The 24536-nt window shown below is 42.2% G+C and overlaps 1 protein-coding gene and 1 long non-coding RNA gene across 18 annotated transcripts in view; both read left to right on the top strand.

Moving 5' to 3' along the window:
* The window catches only part of Camta1 (calmodulin binding transcription activator 1), a 767538-nt gene that overhangs the window by 73025 nt on the left and 669977 nt on the right, over positions 1 to 24536 (top strand). The gene's annotated exons all lie outside the window — the stretch shown is intronic.
* LOC131423415 (uncharacterized) lies at positions 10741 to 14584 on the top strand. The gene is made up of 2 exons (XR_009224936.1): positions 10741 to 11921; positions 12649 to 14584. It is a non-coding gene; the product is annotated as an uncharacterized LOC131423415 (long non-coding RNA).

The raw sequence follows: 24536 nt of genomic DNA, 5'->3' as shown, positions 1-24536 counted from the left end.
GTTGTGGTGAGCTGTTCATTGGAGATTGGAACTCTCACGAACATTTTAGCTCACAGACTTTGTTTTTGCCTGTTACACCTATTTACCTGGAAAGCTGCTTTCGCCCTGTTGGGTATCCTTTCTTTTCACAGAATTGAAAAATATCAGAGTTGAGGAATACAAATAGACAACTCATCCTATGATTGTAAATCCCCCATGATTATAAGTGTTCCAGTGGTTGAGAGCAGCTTCCTTGCTGAACCTTGAATTTTAAGGTGATTTTTTTATTATAATGTGTTCCACTGTTGTGCAGAGAAATTTTCCAGATCCAGAAACTTTTTTTTTTTGGCCTTAGGTACGTTGTTTATTTGTTCTTTTGTTTATTTGTTCTTCTAGCACCAAAGGGATGGTGCCTGAATCACAGTTCATAGACTCACAGGGCTTTAGGGGACAGTGACTGCTTGTCAGCTCCACTCCTCTTCCTGAGGGATGAGCTGGCCCATGGTTCCCTGGGGAGTCACAAGTTCTCTGATGACAGAGTCAGCTCTCTCTGTGGGCCCCCATCTACTTGAGAGAGCCAGATAACTTTATTTATAGCCTGTAGTAGGAGATGAAGAGACATTAATAGGTGCAGAAATAATTTCTATTGTCATGTTTTATTTTGTGATTAAATCAGTTAAAAATTTTAAGGTTTTCTGATTAATACATTTTAAGAGAACCTAATTTTTCTAAGAGAGCTAGTACACAAATACACTTATTATTTTCAATGAACATTAGTTATATGGTTAGTATTTAGGACTTCTGGTAAGTTGTGAGGCACATGAATACTGTTTTTGTAATCATGATTCACTGAGAAAACCCTTGTCTGAGAGTCAGAAAACTTGCTTTGGACTAGCATCAAGGTCTTTGGACATGTTACTGGTGTCTTTTGAGGTAGTTACCCCCAAACTAAAATATTCGAAGACAAAGAACTTGACACTTTAATTTGGGAATGAATACTGTGAAATCAGTTGTCTTGATTGACCACATAGGAGCTTGTAAAACATTTCGTTGATGCTGCTTCCATTTTATGTGTATGTGAAATGTAGACTGTGTGTCTCCTACTTGCCTTTTAGGGTTGTTGGGAGGATAAATGAAACACACACTGGGAACTCAGAAGAAAGGTGCTTTTGAAACTGAACCTCATCCTATGGCTGTGCCAAGAGGCAGTGGTAGTGAACCCCGTGGTGAAGGGCCAGGACCATGGCTCTGGAGCCAGGCTGCCGTGGTTTGAATCCCACCTTGGCCTCTTGCAAGCGGTCTGACTGCAGCACATTACCTAACCTCCCTGTGCCTGAGTTTCCTCCTCTTTAACTTGAGGATGATAATAGTAGCACCTACTCAAAGGATCCTGGTGAGTTTTAGCTGAGCTGATGTGTGCGGAATCCTTAGAGCTGCGCTGGCGTGTAGCGAGCGAGGCCACACCTGCACACCATGGGCAGGACATATACCTTGCACAAAATGACATTGCAGCCCCCCCATCCCCCTGCCCACCATTAGTCTTCTAACATTGATTTAGAAACCATTGAATGCTTAGAGAGGGGTACTGCATAGTTGGTGATATTTAAGCACCTCTAGATAGAAGTTCAGTGGGTAAAGTTAAATTTGGCTTCCTAACCTTTTTGTAAAAAAATTCAGCTCACTAGGATCTGCCTGACACTCTGACTGTTCTTTTGTTTTAGCTGTTTTGGGTTATGGAGGCATAAGGGGAGAGGTGTGAGGGAGGGAGCTGCCTTTTGCCTAGTTAGCTTTCGTACCTCCACTCTGCTAAGTTGTCTAGCTGGCTTTCAAGGAGTTAGAGGGTTGAACTGTTGAGGGGCTTTTACTTGACCGTATGAGGCTTTGGACTCCTCTTAAGTAGATCGAAGGATGGGACCCACAGTTGTCCCTGCATGAGAGAGAATATATGTTGCATTGTTCCCAGTGCTTTCCATACATTTTAATCATCCAGATTTATCCAGGAGGTGAATGGTGTGTTAACCCAGTTTTGCATCTGAAAATGCTGAGGTTTAGGTAGGGTAAATACACTTTCCTAGGTGCACATCCCTAGTAGACTGCACAGTTGCAGAACTGGCATTTAAATCCAGGTGCTGCTTACCTCCTGATACTTGCTGCCTTGCATTCACCTGCAAACCTGGTAGAACCTCTTAACAAGAGACTGTTCTGCTGTTTTCGTTGCAAGGACCTGAACTGCATATATTAGTGTCCCTCAGCCATTGGACCTTTTAAATGAACAGCACCTCTAACTTAGTAAGAACTCATATGATGGAGTAGCTGGCTCTAACAATCTATTACCACCATTATCAGGAAAGTTCCATTATATATGTGGCACTTGATCCTGGTTGCACATCTGGAATCACTCGTGTAGTGTTTTGTTTAAAATTTGAAGCACTAGTCCCATCCGTGACTGATTGTGGTCTAGCAGAGAACCATTGATCAACAGGTTCAGATATATAGAAAGGTTTTTTTTTTTTTTTTGCCTAGTTACATACAAACAAAAATTGATTTTCTGTACACGCACAGATTTGTGCTTCTAGAATATGGACCAGTGCAATTAGTTCTATAGTTGGCTACATTGTAGATTAAAATGGATCTCTAGTTTAATCATTTAACCAACACTGATCAGTACCCTTCCTGAAGGCAAGGTCCCAGCATCTATTCCCTAAATGCAGTCGTGTGTGAGAACCCCGAATGTCCTGAGAGGTGGGCTCTCACTTAGTTACAGGGTGAACCAAGTAGAGGGCCCTGTTTGCTTTCTTCTCCCTTTCACCTGTCTTCTTTCTCTTTTATGCATCCATTTTTCCTTTCTCTTCTCCTTCCCTTCTCCATAGTTCTGTCCTCCCTCTTTTTCTCTTTCTTACATTTATCTGATTTTGACAGTGTGACAATCATCAAGCTGTAAAGTACTTGAACTACTTCATGTGCACAGCACATAGTAGGTGTTCAAATGAACTTTTTCTTATTTTTCTTAGCATCTGATTTTCAAAGGAGTAGGCACTACCCCTCATTAAGCCTGAACTTTGTTAGATTTTGTTTGTGATTGTCTATCCTAACTTGGTTTATCTTGTGAATTTAGATAGTTTAGTCTCACTGGTTCTGATAAGTTGAGGAACTCCAGGGTTTAGTCACTGAGTAGTACAGAAGCTTAGGGAATAGAACAGACTTAGATTGTTTTAGAGGCTGCTTTTATCAGGCTTCTAATGTATTTGCTTCTAGTATATTTTTAAGCCAGAGGATCTGTGTTTGCCTCGTCAGACCCCCTTTGTTTGGTGATGAGGAAGCTGCCATGGAGAGGGAAAGGCCGTTGGACTTGCTGCTGCTACCTCCTCTGGTAGCATTGTGTGTTGGGACAGAGAGCAGAGCAAACAATATGACAGCCTAGAGGTCTGCAGCTGACTGTTTGCCTCCAGAAATGTTGGAGAAGTAGTCACAGTAATCCTCCTTCTGCTTCCCCCTTTCACAGGAGAGGTGACCTAAGGGTGGGGCGATTCTGAGGGGAGTGGCAGGCCTCCCCAGCGTGGAAGTCGGGAGGCTGTGTGTGCGGCCCTGCACCCCAGCAGGTTGGCCCAGGCGCCAGCTGGCTGCCTTAGGAGTTCCTTCTGATGGCCTTTAGCCCTTCGAGGCTTTTCGGAGGCTGAGAAACGCGGTAAAGGTATGGAAAGGTGTTTTTGTCATTCTTCAGTGAAAATCTGCCCTAACCAGAAAGGGAGTTTCTGCCTAGGCAGGAAACCATTGAAAAAGCTCGTTTGTGTTAGTTGTGGTTATTGTTTCCCCTGGAAACTGTGGCCGTGGTTACTGTGGTACTGTGTGACAATCTGAGTGTTTAGACTAGATTTCCTGTTTTCCACACACATTTATAAGTGGGTTCAGAAATGTGCCTGTGATGAACATCACACATACCTACCACAAAACTTGGATGGTCAGCTTGGTGTGGTTTTGTGCACCTCTAAGCCCAGTGGCTCAGAAGGCTGAGGCAGGAAGATTGCAAGTTTAAAGTCAGCCTCAGCAACTTAGGGAGACCCTGAGCACCTAAGTGAGTCCCTTTCTTAAAATGTAAAGAGGGCTAGGGATGTGGTGCTGTGTTTAAATGCCCTGGGTTCAGTCCCCTGTACCCAAAACAAAAACAAACAAACAAAACACAACGGGTTTGACCTCCAGTCCTTTTTTCTCTTTGGTGCTGATCCTTTTTCTTATTTCTGCATTTTTCCAAAGGAGAAACTATATGATCTAACTTTTTGTGATGGTGAGAGGAGGATTGGTCTGGAGCGTTGAAGCTCTTGGCCAAGGTGTGGCTCTGGGTTTCCTTTTACCAGCTCTAGTTCACCTTACATGCCTGGCACAAGTTCTTGTACATAATAGACACTCAGCAAACATTAACTCTCTTTTCATTTCTCATTAGCACAGGTAATTAAGAATAGGAGCTGATAGACTCCACATATCTGTGCAGAGATATATCTGTAATTAAAGTTTTAATTAAAGAGACACCAGACCAGGCAGATGGTTCTTATCCTCATATCCTGTAAACCAAACAGCCGTGGCTTTTCGATCTTGCAAACAAGCAAAGCCGAGAAGCTGCTTTCGTGGTGGGGCATGGTAGTTTTATTAACTAGCCATGATCTATTTTGGTACTACTCTGTGTGATGCCTGATCCAGGGATAATCATTGTAGTTTGATATGGAAAGACAATACATCAAAGTTATGTCCCAACTGAAGCTTTCAAGCCTCATCAAGGGCATTGCCACAGCCCAGCTGGTGCATCACAAGGCATGTGGTTTTGTGCTAGATCACAAAAGCTGACAAAGTATTATTTAGGATCATCCGCTAAATACAGTATTAAATTAAAGCACCATAATCCTGATTTTTCAGGTTTTGCCACTGTATAGCAATGCAGAATTGAGTTGTGCCTGTTTGCCTCATGCTGGTTCTCTTCTATGTCACAGTGACCTTATTGGCTAATCAGGCGCAGAATTTAAGAAATAAAACAACTGCAGGGGCTAACTAACAGAAAAGGACTTATCTCAGATCTTATCACTTTTTAGGCCCTTCCAGTGAACCCCAGCCATTTATTCTATTGCATCCCTGTTGGCAGGAGCCAGAGCAGTGCAGGGAAGTGGGCAGCTCACCTTGACCTCTTGGATTTTACCCTCTTCTTTACCCGAAGTTTCATAACCTTTCCTTGTAATTTTTAATGCAGCTAGCTGCATGGTTTTCAGGCCTTCCATGCAAGAGGCAGTTCTATAACAGAATTGCATGCTGGTTGATGTAGGTGTGTTTCTACCATCAGCATCCCAGTTTATTTTGTTAGGTAGAACCAGTACTGAAGATGTTGATTTCTTATTGCACAATGGAACAGTTTAGTGTAGAGATTAGGAGCATGGTTTCTGCTTTGCTGAACAGTGCTGCTTTCATAGGAGGTGCAGTTTTTGTGTGATAGAGTCCACAGTACACTGGGAAGTACACTGGAACTTTCACATCACAGACCAGTCATCAAGTGATAGAACCTAGAAGTGTTTTAACTTACCTTAATACCATCTATAAATCAAGGTCCATCTGTCCTAGCTGAAGTGTGTGTGCATAGGCACAAGGAGATGGGCCAGAACCATGAGATGTGCATGTGCTTTGAGTGGAGCCTGTGTCTCATGGGTAGCTGGAAATGTGTCTACCACCTTCTGTCTCAGGGAAGGATGTTTTTTGGTTTTAAAAGAGGTCAGTTCATTGTAAGCTGCTTTGATTAAATAGTCTTTTGTTATTGTATCCAGAAAATACCATAGGATCTATGCAGAAATGTATTACTGAGTATTAAGTTGGTATTTTACATATGGAATTTGAACCTGACCAATTACAAAGTTTGTTTCTTTTCTAATGTGGTTCAAGACCTGAACATGTAACTTTGGAGTAGACAACACAATTTTAGATTGTAGGAGGTTTCCTATGAAGTTAAACTCTTGCTGCATAGAGAGCAGTAGTTATGCCGCTTTGCTGTGTAGGAATCAGACTTCCACAGAGAGGAGAAGCACCAACAAACCCACCTGGACTTACTTTTCTTTCTGTAGTGGGTTTAGAAAAAATGTGCACCCCCACCCCATGCTGGGGATTGAACCCAGGCCTTTACCATGTTGGGCAAATACTGTGCTACAGAGCTACATCCATAGCCCTGGAAAATCTGTATTTTACCACATAATCGTCACCACTGCATTAATGCAGATTCACTAATACTCCATGCATATCCTAATCTTGAACCAGTGACAGTTTAGTAATAAACGCGTTTTAAGTAATACTGGCACAGTATTTTTTTTTCTCTTTTAAAGCTTTAAATAATGGTCACGCTCAACTTTTTGCCAAAAAAGAAAAAGAAATAAAAGGCATAAAATCTGCAATGATTATGTGATGAAATGCATATATTTTTGCCCTTTCTAGTTGTGTGATGATGGGAGTAGAGTGTTCTGCCCACTCCAGAGTGACTTACCACCAAATATTTCTTTCTTTCTTTTTTTTTTTTTAATGGCGGTACTGGGGATTGAACTCAGGGCCTCACACAGCTAGGCAAGTGCTCTGCCACTGAGATATGTCCCAAGCCCTTTTTCATTTTTTTAAAAATTTTTAATTTTAAATGTTGTTTTATTAATACATTCGAGTTATTCATAATAGTGGGGTTCATTTTGACATATTCACACATGCATATAACATAATTTGCTCCATTTCAATCCCTAGTATTTTCCCCTAACCCTCCTCTCCTCCTTCCCCTTGATTTCCTTCCTCTACTCTGTTGGTCTTTCTTCCATTAATTTATTGTTTTTTTTTTAATTGGTGCATTATAGATATACATAAAAGTAGAGTGGAATTTTTGTGATGTATTTATAATGCACATAACATATTTGATCTTTTTTTTTTTTTTTTGCTGTTCCTCTCCTTTCCCATCCCTACTTTTGCCCCTTTATTCCCCTTTCTTTACTGTTCTGTTTTTATATCGCCCACTTCCCCCACCCCCCTCTTGTTTTTAAATTTCTCATTTCTCCCTAATTTCTGCATATGAGAGAAAACATTGAATCTTGATTTTTTGAGTCTGTCTTAGTTCACGTAGCATAATGTTCTCCAGTTCCATCCATTTGTAAGTAAATGACATAATTTCGTTCTTCTTTATGGCTGAGTAACATTCCATTGCGCATATACACTACATTTAAAATTGTTGATGGACCTTTATTTTATCTATTTATTTATATATGGTGCTCAGAATTGAACCCAGTCCCTCACACATGCTAGGCAAGTGGTCTACCACTGAGCCACAACCCCAGACCCCTATACATCACATTTTCTTGATCCATTTATCTGTTGTTAGGCACCTGGACTGGGTTCATTACTTGCTTAATTTGGATCATGGTGCTAAAGACAACACCCAGCCCTTTAAAAAAATTTTTTTTAAAAAACAGTTTCAATGAGTTGCCTATGCTGGCCTCTTAACTGGCCATCATCCTGTCTCGGATTACAGGCATGTCCAGCCACACCCAGCTTATCTATTTGTTCTTTAAATAGTTATTGAATTCCTGGTAAAGGGCAGCAGTAAGCAAAATTATGCCATTCCCCTTGAAAAGTTTATTTTCTGGTTAGGGGAAAGGGCAATAAACAAAAAAAGAGTAACAGTAATTGAGAATTTGTATGAACCAGTCATGTTGGTTAACTCTGTGTCCTCCTCAGAGCACTCTGTGCAGGTGAGTGCTGTTCTGCCCCTTTTGCAGCCTAGGGAGACACTACAGAGATGTGGACTGGCCTCTGCCCCACCCAGTGGGCTCTGTGCTTTCACATTCCAGGCTGCTTGACTCTCTATTAATAAACACTGCCTGATCTGCTAATTTCTAAATAATAAACACATATTATTGTTAATGAATGTGATGAAGAGCACACTCATTATCAATAATATGTGTTTATTGATAATAATAATAATAATATCAATAAAAGCCCCAAGGGAAGCCATTTGGAGGGCTCCTGGATGCCTGGGTGTAAGTGTTCGTTAGCATCATGACTTAAGTGGATTCCCTCATAATGGGGGGTGAAGGAAGGTCACATCATGAGCCACATAGCTATCCATCCAGAGGGAGGGTATTCCAAGTCAAGGGAACAGAAAAAGCAAAGGCCCCAAGGTTGATGTAGCTTTGTCAAAGGTGGAAGAGAAGCCAGGAAGCCAGGTGGGAACTGTCCCTGTCTCTAGGAGGGTGGGGAGGGGAGCAACCAGGAGCAGCATCCCTGGGGGCCTTGCAGGTCAGGGTAAGGCCTTTGATTTTACTGAAGAGAGGGGAAATGGTCCAAGAATTTTTGAGCAGAAAAAAACATGATAAAAAGGATCACTCTGAATGTAGGGCAGAGTCTAGGGCACGGTCCACAGACAACTGCCCGCTGGCCAGATTGCTGCCCGCTTCGGTGTAGCCAGCAAGCTAAGAGTGCTGTGTACATTTGTGAATGGTTGGGAAAAAATGAATAATAATATTTGGTGTCCCAGGAAAAGTATGTGAAACTCAAATTTTTGTGTCCATTTTCATTTTAGTGTTATTGGAATTGAGCCGCCCTTGTTACTTTGTGTATGTCCAAAGCTGCCTTTGAGCAGCCTTAGCTGAACTGAGTCCTTTTAACAGACCACATGGCCTGCCTCTGGCCCTTTTCAGAAAAAGTTACTGTTCCCTGTCTTGGGGGGATGGAGTGGAAACAGAGGAGACCAGAGTAGACATGGCAGAAGTGAATGGTGGTCTGAACAGGCAGTAAGAAGTGAACAGATGCAGGACCTGTTTCACAGCAAAAGCAGATGTACTTTGTTCACATGGGAAGATTCCGGGTGATGTGTGAGTGCGGCACTGAGTTACTGGAGAGTGCACTTGCCCTTTTGGGGGTTGGGAAGACTGTGGGAGTGACAGGTTGGGGAGGAGGGTGAGCAAGAGGCCAGAGTTGTATTTTGGATATGTTGGCTTTATGGTGCCAAGTGGAGGTGTTGGGTGTCAGTCACTTGTGAGTCCAACTCTGAGGAGAGGCTGAGGCTCAAAGTAAGTATTGGAGTGTTTTCACATATTGCAGGAAGGCTTCCAAGCTGTGGGAGGGTGGAAATCCTGTAGGGAGCACACTTGGAGGGCAAGTCCAAACCTGGAACCCTGGGGTGCCCAGCATTAAGGGTAAGGAAGCAGACAATGAGAGGGAGCATCCAGAGAGCGCACTTGAGCAGATTGGGGTGTCCTGGAAGCACAGTATGGTTCTCTGTGTCGCATGCTGCTCAAGGTCAAGCAAGATGCCAACTAAAGATTCACCATGAATTTGGCAGTGTGGAAGTCACTCGTGGCTCTGATAAGAGGTGCCTGAGTGACGTGGTGAGACAGGAACCTGAAACCAGCTGGGTTAATGAAAATGGGAGGACAGGCAGTAGAGCTGGTGTGTAGGAGACTGTCTCCTAAAGCCTGATTGCAGGCCAGGAAGGGGCAAGAGTGGGATTTAACCTGAGATTAGGATTTTGCTAGTTGAGGTCAGTGGAGGAAAGGGTGTGAGGGAACTGAGTAGGAGAGTCCATATGACAGTGGAGAGTCCATATGACAGTGGATTGTGTAATTGATGCCAGGCAAGGAGCAGGATGCAGGGAGGAGATGAGGGACAGCAGGAGGTTGTGGGGGTCAGCAGATTCAAGGAGTTGTTGGATTTGGGGTGGTCAAGAGTCGTGTGCTTGAAATTGTCATCGTGGAGGGTGCAGTTGTGGTTACATCTAGATCTAAGGCAGTATTGTTCAAAAGCAATGTCAGGGGAGCCATGTTTAACTTTCCATGTTCCAATAGCCGTATTTTTAAAAAAGTAAGGAGAAAGAAACACGATAAATTTTAATATTTCATTATATTTAACTGGTTACATCTCAAATATGTGAACATGTGAACTGTGTACAAATTATTGCAATGTATCAATTTTTTTGTAAGTCTTTGCAATTGGTGTGTATTTTATATTTCTAGCACACCTTACTTTAGACTGGGCACATTTCAGGTGCTCAGAGGTCACAAGTGGCTCATGGCTGCCATATTGCAGAGCATAGGTCTTGGGAATCACTGTGGAGGAAGTACAGTCCAAGGTTATTGGAGGGTGGGTTTAAGGAACAGAGAAGCCAAGGTTCATGAAGGATTATGTGGATCTAAGCCACTTGGGATTCCTTACAGAGTGGGGCCGCAGGGGTTAGGAGGCTGAGTGCTTTAATCTGCCACCCATCAAGTGAGTCTCAGCATCTGTGGGACTATGAGGGACTGCTCTTGCCTCATCTTAAGTCCAGAAATATGGGTATGGGGCATGCTTTCAGACTCACAATAAAATATCAGAAACATGGGCTATAATATTGAGAGGATCTTTTCAAAATAGCAGCTTCCAGTCAGGGTTCACTCTCATTCAGAAGGCATTTCTTTGAGCCACTAATGAAGATGTTACCCATGTGAAGAACTCATTCCAGCCCATTTTTTTTTTCCTCAAGAAAAAAATATCCGTTAGATTTTTGTCTTTTATTTTGACATAAATCTTTAGATGCTGATCTTTATTTTGGCATAATCCTCAAATCCCTCAAATTCTGTTTGTAATACTTAGCTCAACAATCTTAAACACGCTTGAATCCCTGCAGAAGCCGACATTTAGGAGTTTCAAGGCAGTCCACATGATACGCGGACAGCAGCATGCAGCCTGGCTACCCTCTCTGCTCCTTTTGATAGGGTACATGTGGTAATATATTTTATATATACATGCATATCTATTTGTGTGTGTGTGTGTGTGTGTGTGTGTATAAATATTGGCTTTGATCCACAGTGAGTCTTTAAAGATCAATAAAAATGGATGATGTCAGGAAGCTGTTTTTGGCCTTATAGGCCAGGAAAAAGGAAAATGTTTTGAAAGGGTAGACAGGAACACTTCCACAGCTCAGTTGCTATCACTACTTTTCATATTTAAAGTTAACACAAGCTGCTCGTCTGAATCCCAATGGAAAAGGTGAATGGATATTCCAGTTCTGTACCTTTATCAAATTCAGATGTACCTTAGATTCCTTTCAGTTTGTTTCCTGTAGTATTAGGATTAACAGCAGCAACAACAAAAATCCTCCCAGCTCAGATATTTAGGAAGAAGAACCCATTTTGAATCTGTGTTTATGTGCCCCCTGTTCTCAGATGCTATGTGTGTTGAAGGAGCAGTTGTTCATTTTGTAGGTGCCAGTGTCAGGGAATGAGGGATCCAAGTGGTCCCAAGCACCTAGGCTTTGGTAATCTCAGAGCAGGGTGAGAGTCTGCTGGGTCAGAACTGTCTTCCCTCTGGGTGTGGTGCCTCCTCTCTGCACTGTAGTGTTCCCTGAGAGCAAGCCCAGGAAACGCCACTTAGTAACGAGGAAAGCTTTCTCCTTATGTGAGTTTTCTAATTAAAATGTTTTCCATCTGATGGGGAAGTGTGTGAATATCAAGAACTGGAAATTAAGCAAGAAATTAAAAGAACATTAATGGTTTCTTTGCAATTTGTTTTGAGGTTTTCCTCACTAAGTGGTATTTTGCTTACAAAGTCACCCTTTCACACATAAATCTTTATGACAAATGGACTGGAATATATCCCAGCAAAAGAAGAGCTATGGTGTCATGTGTAAATTATATCACACATTGTGAAAGAGAACCCAAAGCATTCACTTTTTAAAAAAGCATTGTTAGTGCAGTTACTTAATTGGTGTATACAAAATTATAGTTTATTTGAAAGTGAAGGTTGGTTTGTCTAGAGGACTGGAAGAATAAGTGTTCTGACATTTGTTCATTGTTTGAATTTACACTCCAGACACCAGAATGCTCAATAAATCCAAAGTGTGATTTACTGACTCTTTAAAAAGTTCACTGCTGAAACTTTATCCATCGCAACCAGTGTCCCTTCACCCCGAGGTATGTTTGATCTGCAGTAGGCAGGCACCTGCCCTTCCTGGTCCTTGGGCCTCAGGGAGTGCATCGAATGCCACACTGGCAGTTTTGTTTGTTTTGTTATCTGGATTTGTGTCTACTAGTAAAGTCTTCATTAAGCTGCAGCTTCTACCTCTGGGTGGAGAAGTAGGTGGAAACAGGGAACTGTCAAACTCTGTAGCCCTTCCCGGCCTACCTCAAAGTGCCCCCACCCACAGCCTCTCACCTGCCTCTTCTCTCTCCTAGACCTCAGGGTACTGCATGTTCTGTCTGCTGTGCTTTCAGTTTCCTTCTCTGGCCCAGCCCTTCCTCCCTACTTCCGTTTATTCTGGTGGACAGCCTTTAGGGGCCAGCCCAGATGCCACTTCTTCATGCACCCTTTCTTGGGCTCCATTCTGCATAGTCCATCCTTTGGTTCATTCTTCTCCTTCCCATATCCCCTGTGAGGACTGTCGCCATGAAAATGTCATGATCTCTTTATTGGTGTCTTTAATCTACTAAATCAGGAGCTCTTTGGGAGCAGGTGCTGGGCCTCCCTTAGATTTCTGTTTCCCTAGAACCCAGCCCAGCACCTGCACATGGTTGTGAGTGAATGAATTCGGGTGGATGGGTGGGGGAGTGATGGTGGGGTAATGTACCTTCAAGTCAAAAAGGTAAACTTGATTCCTGTTTTGGAGAAAGAGAAGAATAAATACTGTTTTTGTTTATACAGGTCTTAAAATTTTGGTAGCAGAGAGCAAATGTGCAGAGAGCAATGGAAAACAAGTCAGAAGCTGCTGTCTGATTCCAGAGAAGGTCACATTTTATGCAAAAAGAAAAAAAGTAATTTACATTTGATCACCTTGAGATCTTCAATTTGTCATTGTGATATCTTAAGTAACTAATGATTAAGTGAAATAAATCTTGGGAAAATAGATCACAAATGGAATGAGGACTTTGCATTGTAAGAAACCCACAACTCTTTTCTTTTCACAACATGACCTTTTTAAAAAGTACCTTATTGCAGGCTTGTGAAGGTGGCTGGCCTCTGAGCACTGGGCACATGCCTGAAAGTGATAGGCCTTTTTTATTTACCTTGATCCGCTGGAATTAAACAGTCATGCTTATATTCAGTTAGTTTGAGGTTTGGTTGGAATTCAGTTCCAAATTGGCGAAAGAAATGAGCATCCAGCCCCTCTTCCTCATATTGTCCAACTTGCCTTATGAGACTCATATGCACAGTATTCCCTGTTTAAACTGAAGTCACTCACTTGACTCTGTCCCTGCAGTAGTCCCTAAGGAAGGTAAACGAACAGATATCTTGAGACTTCCTTCTGCATCAGTAGTTTTGATAGTTTCAAGGCCACTGTGGAATTCACCTGTAGTCTGTTAGGACCTTACCTTACTTAGGAACATTAGTCCTTTTACTCACACACCCTCCAGTATCCCTTTGGAATGCAGTGTTTTTCTAACCCATGAAACTGGTCTAGAAAGTACAGTAGCAAGTGCTGGGAATTGAAGTCCACCTTCCTAGTGCTGTGCTTCACAAATAGTCTCTAGCTGGGGGCCTCTCAGAGCATGGTGTTCTGTTATATCAATATGTACTTAGACATGCTAATCTGAATTAGAGAGCCGATATACATAATGACTCCCCTGGGATGCTATATTAGAAAAAAAACAAAACAAAAACTGAAGTAGTTTGCTGAATATGCATAGGAAGCTAAAAAATAAAATCCTTCTAAAATGAGCGTTAATTGAATCTGGACCTTGATCATCTTTGAACCTCTAATTTTTAATTTGATCCTTTAAAAAAGTTTTATAGGTTCTTGAAGACAAAATCTACAACTCAATAAAAGTTATGCTGTAGTGATTGCCTAAAGACTGTACAAAGCCCAATTTTGAGGTATTGTTGCTCCATGTATACACAGCATGTGTGGGGTAGATGTATATATATGTACATGTTCATGCATACACATACCAACTATATGTGCTTAATCTATGCTGTAGTTTGCCTTTATTCAGATTTCTCCTCTCTCTGCCTCTAGAAATGGGGCAAATTTTCTTCAGTTAAAAACAGAAATAGAAGCGCCGGCCTTGACCCATTTTATACCTGTTTATTTCAGGCTCTCACCACACACTTGTTCATGGGCACAGCAAGAAGAGGGATCCACAGAGCTGGAGCCGTGAGGTCTGACACATTGGGGTGAAGCTGGCAAAATTCGTAGGGAGAGCTTTACCATCCTGCCAGCTCCATATCTGGCCTCAAGACAGTTCTATTAGTGAATTAATTGTACTCAAAACCTCAAATTCATTTGAACCGAATGTTACTAAAAATGAAATAGATCAAAGTGACCTCCTCTTGCCTCATCCAGAGTGATTGTGAAGGAGCCCATGGCCTCATTTATCTCTGGAGAGCAGGTCTCCACCTGTGTGCCTCCTGGTCCTGGGGTTTTTCGTGCCCGTCCCTGATGCTACTCTGCCCGCAGTCCCTCAGCAGGCTTCCATTTCTTACTGGCACTTCACTCCCCTGGAATCTCTTTATGTTGATTACTGTTTGTCTCCCACAAGAATGGAAGCTCCATGAGAGCAGGGTCTCTGTCTTGTTCCATGTCCCAGTGCATAGGACAGTGCCTGGCACAGTAGAGTTTCAATAAACGCTATTGAATGAACTAGTGGGTCACTAGCCTTGTGTCCTTTCTCAATCTTTCCCTTTTACTTGCTGTTTATATATGACATGCCTTTTAAAGTCATAAAGCAGTGAAAAATTGGGATCAAGTGTAAAAATTTTGTTGTGATTGAAATAACTGTTGACCTAGTTCAGGGTAGAACAGAAAACCCAGAGTGTATGAGGACTTAAGAATTACAACCTGTGTGTTATGGTATCCATGCCTCCTGGATCGAAGGTATAGATGGGTGGAAATAGGAGTCAGCTCTCTGGAATATTGTAACATTGACACCAGGGAGAGTTGGAAGAAACAATTGAGGAAGGGGATCAGGGAAGCAGAAAATAGACAAATACTGAATGATTTTCTTAATATTTAATAATTAATAAATGTTGGCATCAAATAAACAAGGTAAATCAAAATATTTTCTAGATCAAGTGGGCATTAACAAAGATACACAGGGAACTTGAGGTGATGCCAGTCATGTGCCACATGACGATGTCTGGTTGTCAGTGGACTGTGTGCACGACGGTGGTCCCATAAGATCACATGGCATCGCAACGTCATTGTCATCTCAGTTCATGTAAGTACAAGTGGTGATGTCCCCGTCCCATGATGACAGGAATCACCAGTATTGCATTTCTCAGAATTTGTGTTGGAGAGTGTGGCTGTGTTAAGATGATACTAACATAAGTGCTTTTGTTCCAGATGGCCTTCACGGATGCCCTAGTCTCGTCCTCTTTACTCCTTGTGTATTGACATAGGCCAGAAACTGATACTGTTCTTGTAAATTTTTGAGAAGTTTTCTTTATTATTATTTTTTAAAACAAAGAACAAAAACCAAGGAGACAGTATTCTGTGATGTAGGCTGTTATCTCAAGGTGAGTTTATTTGTAGCACTAACTTGTGATAAATTGTTTAAAGAACTAACACTTCTTTTCAGATTGAGCATATTTTATCTGTCAGATTTTGTTTATTTCAGCGTAAACTTGGGTTGTTATACACTGTGAAGGAATCAACTAAAGCAAGGACCAAGGTTCAATTTATGCTGGAATTTTTTTTCATGCAGAGAATTGACCAATATTTCTGATCAAATCAGTAAATATGATTCAGTTTCATTAAATAAAGTGTGAAAAGCAAAGGCCAGATTTTTATGTACCACAAAGCAAAAGAGAAAAGAAAACCCTCTTGGAGCGTGACGCATTTTCATTAGACTTAAATGTTGAGTTATTTTGATTATCTAATCCTACCCTCCCATGGAAGTGTAAGGAGTGTGAATTCTGGGGTGAAGATGTAATCACAAGAAATGGTTAATGAGGCAGAACACACAAGTCTGTATTTATAGTTTTGTGGACAAATTAATCATCAGCAGAGGATACAAATGCAAAAAAGAATTCTCGATTGCATTCAAGAAGTGCAAGGCTAAACTTTGGAAACTAAGACAGAATTTTAAACCTTCTCAGGGATGCGTTATTAAGTAAGTTAATGTGCTTGGAACAGGAACCTAGTATGTAATGATCACTCATAAAATTTGCTGTTTATTCTTAGATGGATTCTAGTACAGGAGATGAAAGCATGTTTTAACTGTGCTTAATAAACTGTACTGTGGTTGGGTATGGGCGAGTGTCCACTTCTAATCGAAGCAAGTGCAGCTTCTTGAAGCAAAGCTCATAGCAAAAACTCTTCCTCGTATTTTTTTTGTGTGTGTGTGTGCGCGTGCACACACATGTAAAACATGCTGGGGCAGGCTGTGCAGATGATGCTTCTGTGGCAAGAGCTACAGCAGCTGCTGCTCCACTTTCGGTTTCATTCTCAAGAGTTGTTCTGATTAATCTGAAGTTTTGATTAACTTATGTTTTTCATATATCCTGCAGCTGCATGTGTGTACCTTTAAGTTTTGTGGAATTAAATAAAAATTTATGACCAGTGACTCTTTAAAGCCACTGTCAAAGTTGCATACAAAACACTTCATAGGTTTGAAGTCTAGTTTTCATTGAGCATTCCTGCCGTTTAAAGTATGTGACATAAGCTTTTAAAGAGCGATTCCATGAGTTAGTGCCCTCTGGTGGCACACAGAGGACATCAAGCACAGAGGGACTGTGACCCAAGAACCTTCAGATAGCTCTTCTAAATTAGACTGCTTTTTTGTTAGTTCTTTCTGGTAGTTTTTCCTTTGGGTGGAGTTTGAAAGTCCCCTGGTAGTTGGTTGATGCCTGCCTGTCATCATATCTTTTTTTTGTGTTTGGTGCTTATCAGTTTCTTACTCTGCTAAACTCTGGTCCTGGGGTTGACTTGCTAGCAACCCAGCGATGTTAGCAGTGTAGGTTGTGAATAGAAATCCAGGTGAGGGGGTTTTTGGGTGGGTTTGCTGTAAAAAGGTACATGCCAGCATTCAGATTTCCCAGAACCAGAGCATCCATTTTTAGATGCATCTCTTATCTCCCTTTTAAAAGGGAGACCATGTCACTTCCTGGATTAAGGAGGGAGCCTTTCTGATGGCCTTGGGGTGACTAGGACACAGCTTGAGATGAGCCCATTGGAGGACTGGTCTTTGGTGGTACTCACTTACCATTTTGGCCTTCCTGGGGCCCATCTTTCCCACAGAGGCCTTTGACAGAGGTCATGCAGGCCAGGAACTGAATCCTCCCTCCACCACTGAGAAGTTGTGGGGCCCTGGGGCAGTTACTGTGTCTTGTGTGGGTCTCTTTAGCTGTGAAATAGGGGTGACTTTTAACCTGTGTTTCAAATTGATGTGAAGAGACACCCGTGAGGGTGAGGTGAGATGCTGTGTGTTTAAGAACTCTTTGTGGACCTTTGCCAACTGCTGCTGAGGATGTTTCCTTCTCTCTCTCTCTTTCTTTTTTTAAAATATATTTTTAGTTGTAGATAGACACAATATCTTTTTTTTAAATTTTTTTAATGGTGCTGCTGATCAAACCCAGTGCCTCACGCATGGGAGACGAGCGCTCTACCACTGAGCTACAACCCAGCCCCATTTTCCTTCTCTTCTTTAAAGGCAAGTACTCTGCCCTTTTTAAACTTAAAAGGTCATTTAAAACAAACAAACTTTATTTTGGATCAACTTCATTTTACAGCAAAGTTACAGAGACGGTATGGAGTGTTCATACATCCTTGCCTCATTTCTCCTGCAGGCCCCACTTTTATCCTGTTGAGTTTTCCTGATAGTTTTCTCTGAGAGCTCTGTGAAGTTGGGTCACATCTGGTTCAAGTGCCAGCTAACACCTTGCTGAGACAGAGCTGTTTGCTTTGAATCCTTGGTGTCCACTGTTGATGTGGTGTTTGCTTCCTTTTACCTTGCTTGTGTCTGTGACCATTTGACATTAGGACAGTCTTGTGTGATTTTCCAGGATCTTAATGCCTAAGTATTTCCCCTTCTGTGCAGTTAATGAGCTGTGCAACCTAAGGAAAGATGGGTAATCAGTTTCCATCAGTATTTCAGCTGGGCATTTTTGCAGTCTCATAGCTACTTGTCACATAGCTGCGAGGTGAAGGCAAAAGCACATGGATCTTCAAAAATGAATAAACAACAGAATTATCTGTAGAAATGGGAAACTTACCTCCCAATTAAAAGTCCATTAGCTAGTTTTAATGCATAAATAATCTGTAATTAGCATTATTAAATGAAAAAAAATACTCAATATTTTACATGTTTTAGCAACCTAAGAAAATGTCACAACTTCTTGACAAGGTTTCTTGACAGTCCTGGGAGGATAGACAGGGAGAGCTCAGTCCCTTTTCATGAATGCAGGTGAAGTAAGGGAGGCCAAGGGGTGACCTGATCGGGGCCACACAGCAAGTTAAGTGAGTCATCCTCCAAACACAGCCTGAGCATGTTCAGCCCATGCCTCCCCACAGCACTCCTGCAACTGTGGAGTGTTGGGAAGGCTGTTGGTCCACACTTAGTTCACTAAGCTCAATTTTAGTGATATTACTTAAGCTGTTAATTAATATGTATAGTAATGCTTTAATACCTCATAGACAATTTCCATTTTTTTTTTTTTTTTAGGACTTTACTGAAATCAGCATTGTTGGTCCTGAGTTAACAGAATCTAATTGTTCTGTGCAGAACTTCAGAGGAAACCTGTGTTTTATATTCACTTTTTTTTTTTGTGTGTGTGTGTGTGTGTGTGGCTGTGACCAAAAGACCTGATAAGAACAACATAGAGAAGAGAAAGTTTATTTAGGGCTCATGGTTTTGGAGGTCTCAGTCCATAGATGGCCAACTCTGTAGCTCTGGGTTCCAGGTGAGGTGACCATCATGGCGGAAGGGTGTGTCAGAAGAAAGTAGCTCAGGATATGGCAACAAGGAAATAGTTCCACTATTTAAACCCCAAAGGCACACCCCATCTGCCTATGTATAGTCCCTGTCCGTTTGATCCATGTCAGTGGATTAATGAACTGCTTAGATTAAGGCTCTCATAACCCAATTGTTTTACCTCTGAACTTTCTTGCATTGTCTCACATGTGCTTTTTTTTTTTTTTCGTACCAGGGATTATTGAACCCTGGGGTGCTTAATCACTGAGCCACATCCCCAGCCCTTTTTATGTTTTATTAAGATAGGGTCCCACTAAGTTGCTTAGTGTCTCCCTAAGTTGCTGAGGCTGGCTTTGAACTTGTCATCCTTCTGTCTTAGCCTTCTGAGCTTCTGGGATTATGTGCCACCATACCCCGCTCACACATGAACTTTTGGGGGATACCTCGTATCTAAACCATAACACCGTGGGTTGGCTACTGTTGGTTCGTCTCAAGCTCTGCACTGTGGCAACATTGCCACAAGCTCTGGGATGACTGTAGTCTCTTCCGGGAGGCTGCATCTTGTCTGTGACCTTTGGGTTACATATTGTGCTGGAGATAAACCTTGACAGCACAGACGTGTGTGACATATTTTTTTACAAGAGCTACTGAAATGTTTGAATGAGAAGATGATGTCATTTGAAAAAGTGATAAATGGGCCAAATTCTTGAGAAGCTAGCAGAACATCTTACTGAAACCTTGAGATCTGCTCAGAAAATGGGAATGAGTCTTTTAAGTTTTTTTTTTTTTTTGCAAATATGATGGAGGTGTCAGTGCTTTTATATGAATTGTGGTACCTCTTTCTATGGTACAGAAATTTTGTTGTCGTGTGCCTTAGTCTTTGTTTTGTTTTTGGTTAGGCATCTCAGCTCAGAGCGGCCCCTGTGCTGGTGACTGTAGTGGCAGCAGGTCTCAGGCCTTGTTCACTGCTTGGTGGGTGGGTTTTTTGTTTTGTTCTGTTTTTAATCAGTAACTTAGAACAAATCTAAGCCAAAGTCAAATCTGTGAATAAAGATACGTTTTAATCTTCTGAAGTCCTAAAGCCTCATTAAAGAGCCTGAAGAGGCTGTATCTATCTTTTTTTCTGGTAGGCTGTGGAGGGATCCAGATATCTGCCTGTTTTAGCCAGGCATCTTTGAATTGTGGCGCAGCAGCCAGGCAGCTTTAGGTGTCACCTGATAACTCTTTGCAGTTGGTTGGTTTGCCCTCAGGTGTGTTGCTTTGGGTCCTTAGGGAACAAGTGGGGCAGTCGGGCTGGAATGAGAGGGCAGCCACTCATAGAAGTGTTCCCTGTGGGGACATTTTCAGAATTCGTAGTGAAGATTTTAGCTTCTTGTGTGCATTTTGGGGCAGTTGTTCATTACAGTAGGCTTGCATTGCACCAGGGGGACACACATGGGACCAAGAAAGTGACAGGCTGCAGTTCTTGGCTTTCTTTGCTATGGGTCACTGGAGAGACTCAACACTTTCCTTTCCTTTAGCCCTGGGCTCCTGTAATCTGTGGTGCTAAGCCTGAGAGAGGGGTGCTTTGGATTAATTTGTAGCTTACAGCGTCTTTTATTTTTTTGGTACTGGTGATTGAATCCAGGGGTGCATTACTGCTGAGTTACATGCCCTGCTCTTTAAGACAGGGTCTCACTAACTTCCTTAAGGCCTTGCTAAGTAGCTGAGGCTGGCCTTGAACTTGAAATCCTACTGTCTCAGCCTCCCAAATTGCTGGGATTACAGGTGTGCACCACTGCACCAGGCTGTAGTTTACAGACTCTTGACGGGAAAATAGGTTTAAGATTTCGGTTGTATAATTTATATAAATGATGGAAAGCATCAAGCACATTCCCTGCATGCATAGTCGAGCCAGTTATACAGATATATATTTAAATTTTTCTTTTAGCCATGGATGGGCACTTTCCATCTTATATTTTTTTTTCCTTTCCTTTAACCACCAGAGAGATTGACACTGAAGAATGACATGGGATCCAGTATGTAAATGTAGAAAGTGGAGATCGGCGCTTTAGGTGCTTTGTGATGAGTGCAATTAAGTAAATGGAGAAGTGCACAGTTGTTGATTTGAAGGCTGGTTATGACATTCTAAAACCACCTGGCTGCCTTGCACTGAAACAGGCCTTTGGAGTAGGTTTTGTGTTTTAAGTTCAGTTTTGAGAATCAGCCATTTACTGTGAAAGCAAAGTTACTGGGAAGTTTGTTTTAAAGATGCTGCCACCCTCTATTTCTGTGAACCCAGTAAAAATAGCACAGAATAAAATTTAATTATGCTGTGCTGAATATTTCATGTGGAATTAAGGGGCAAAAGCTGCCTTTAAAAAGCATTAGGTTTGGAAAGAATAAAGGCTTTGTAGGTTCTTTGGAAGATACTATAATTAAAAGATTTGTTCAAATGTATTTTTCCCTTTTTTGAAGAGTTTAAAGAAATCCATCCCTCCCTTCCTAAATTGATTACCTCTCAAACAACAGCCCTGCTTGGCAGTAAATACGGTGAAGCTGCCTCTGTGCTGATTTGACAGCTTTTTTCTGTTAAGTGTAAAATAGTTTTTTAATCTTCTGATTTAGATGTTTAATAGAAAGTAAATGTTTGACTTGCTTTGGTTTCTGCTGAACCTGTATTTAAATCCACACAAACAGTTTGAATAAAGTGAAAACATCACTGGACTAGCTATTTTAAACATTTCAGGATATAAGAATGCTAAATGGGGTTCCCTTTTAAAAATAGAAATGGCTGCTTGCATTTGCATAATTACTGCTAACTAGCACAACATTTTAAATGGTGACAAACTCAGGGTAGAAAATGTAGCTGTTTTAAAAACCTTGGTAAAAGGAAGCCGGAACTGTTCTGTGAGCAGCTGCTTTGGATGGAGGGTCTTTGCAAAGGCAGGAAACAGGCTTTACAGTTGGAGGGGTGGTATCAGGGAGGAGAGGTGAGCAGCACGGTGGCTTCTGATAGCTCTGAGCTGGTGTGTGGGCCAGAACTTACCAGCCTTTCATTTTGATACATGAGTCTTAAGTATTGACTCTTAAATCTGCCTTGCTGTTTTGGACTGGGTGCAAGTGTTCTGTGCCAATGTTGGAAGGCGTCTGGTGAGGACTGAGGGTCAGTGTTGGTGAGAAGAGCATGGGAGGATATTTGTGAAAATGAAAACGAAGAGTAGGGTTGTCTTCACAAGCTCATCCTGAGTATCCTCTGGAGTATCCTTGATTCTGCCTTCTACCCTTCTCAGGCTTTGAATCCATATGTAAGTTTTTTTTGTTCTCTTTCCACAGCATCTGACCTTCCACATTTCCACCAGTGCCACCTCCTCCCAGCTGCTCTTGTGTTCTTCGCCTAGACATCTGCCCCATCTGTTCCCTATGTCGATGCCTACCTCCAGTTTTGCTTCCCTTCTGGGGTGGGATCTCTCTTAAAAACGTAAACAGGATTAGGTCTAGCTTGCTTCAACCCTGTGGGGACTTTCTATCCCTTTGGAGTCCAGCAGCTTGCTCATCACTCACTTCCCACCATTTGCCGCTTTCTTCTCGGCACGCTGATCCTTCCCGTACCACATTGAGACTCATCAAGCATGTTTCTGCTGTGGTTAGTTTCCTCTACCAGGAATGCTCTCCCTTCCCCTCTGCACCTATGTGTGCTGGCTCCTTAGTGCCACTCAGGCTGACCTCACACGCCATCTCCTCAGACAGACCTTCCCTGAGGACTCGGTCTCATATAGTGCCCGCCTACTCTCATGCTGCATGTGTTTTCTTCATAGCATTTGTAACTGTTGGAAATCGTCTTTCTGTGTCTCCTCCCCACACCACCAACTCTCTCAGGGCAGGGACCTTGTCTGTCCCCAGCTGCGCTCCAGCAGCTGGGATCAGATGAGTGCGGAGGAGGGACCTGGAAGGCGAAGCTAGAGGGCACTCACCTGGTGGAGTCATTTCTGGGAAGGGTGGTTCTGGAGTCTTTGTAAATGTTTTTGGAATTGTTTGGGAAACACTGTTCTAAATCTTGCCTTTTAAGCTTTGAGAGTTGAAATTGGGGTCTCAGTCAGTGTCTGTGCTTAAACAGGGTCCCAAGAAGTTGGGCAAGTGGTTCTTGCTGCACCTCAGCTGAGATGGAAGGTTCTGTACCCAGGTTCTTATCCACAGCAGGAGCTTACTGGGTGCTTGCCTCCCTGCTGGAGGGAGTGGGGCCGGGGTACGGAGACCACTGTCTTGCTTTGCCAAAGACTGAATTTGAACTCACACTCAGCTTGAGAAGCCAGATGGCGTTTTCTGTGACTTCCTGTGGCATCTTTCCTGTGAGCACGACAGAGATGCTTCCCGAGTTCAGTGGTCATTCTGGGGTCAGGTAACAAAAAAGAGAGGATTTGGGCTGGGGTTGTAGCTCAGCGGTAGCACACTCGCCTAGTACGTGTGAGGCCCTGGGTTCGATCCTCAGCACCGCATAAAAATAAATAAAAAAAATAAAGGTATTGTGTACAACTAAAAATAAATATTTAAAAAAAATAGTATTTCATGAAAATTAGAAAGGAGACCAGTAGAGTAGAAAAGTGGGAGGGAGGTTATAGGTAATGAAATTGACCAAATTATGTATGCATTTGTGAATTCTAACAACAAATTCCATTAATGTGCATAATTATAATTCATCAAGAAAATTTTAAAAAGGTACAGATATTTGCAGAAACATAAACTTTGGTGATCAGCTTTTAGCTTCCTTGGTTTTCTCTGGGACATCCATGTTTTAGGAGGGATATGGAAGGCTGCCGATACCTAGCAAGTTGTGAAGGTGCTCAGAAGTAGTTAGTTGAACCCTTTGTGTTCATATTCCTTAGGGAAGAAAAGAATCACATTTCCAGCTCACTGAATCTCGTACATTTTATGCCACTCCCAACTGTCTGCTGAGGCATTGACTTTAGTCTTGAATGTGCTAGTTGGGGACTGGGTTGTAGAACTCAGGAGACCTGTCTGCTAAGCAAAAGCTCCCTTGTGTGACTTTCCATTCTCACTGTTGTCTTTAGCAGGGCATTATTACAGTGGTTGGGTTGTACAGTGAAAACAGTGACTAAGTTAATTTATAGTGAAATGGACCCTTTTTTAGAACTGGGACCTAAAATCCTACTCTGGAGTGATAGGATTAGAGTTGCTTTTGATTGAACATCAGTTCATTAGATGAGGTTTAAGAGAATTACCCCCTTGTGTTTGGAGCATAATGCCACCCAGGTGCAGGTATCTTCACAACTCCAGGTCCCATACCTGCCACAGGAAATCAGACTGGAGTTGAAGGGAACAAACTGGGTACACACCGGCTGAGTCAAAAGCTCCAGGTCCTTTCAGGATCACCAGGTGTGAAGTGGAGGAGGATAGATGGGACTGGAAAAGGGTCTAGTATACAAGAAATGGGCGACCTCAGCAGGTTGCCTTCCTATGATGGTAAGCTACTGTTTTTAAGGTCAGCTGGGGGTGGGGAGAAGAGCTGGAATTACTTGCCAGTCATTGATGTCCTATTTAGTGCGGGCTGACTGAGCCTGCCAGTACTTGAAGCCACTCTTACAGCTGACACTTTGAAAACCACCTACTCACACCACCAGGTTGCATCGATTTTCTGATTTGACCCTCAGTTGATTACATTTGGAGTTAACATAGTGGATTGGT

Source organism: Marmota monax, unplaced genomic scaffold (assembly GCF_021218885.2).
Source record: "Marmota monax isolate L192 unplaced genomic scaffold, Marmota_monax_Labrador192_F-V1.1 WCK01_AAM20220418_F8-fsc00080, whole genome shotgun sequence".
NCBI lineage: Eukaryota > Metazoa > Chordata > Mammalia > Rodentia > Sciuridae > Marmota > Marmota monax.
The sequence above is the reverse complement of the archived record's forward strand: the minus strand, read 5'-3'. Positions and strand labels throughout refer to the sequence as shown.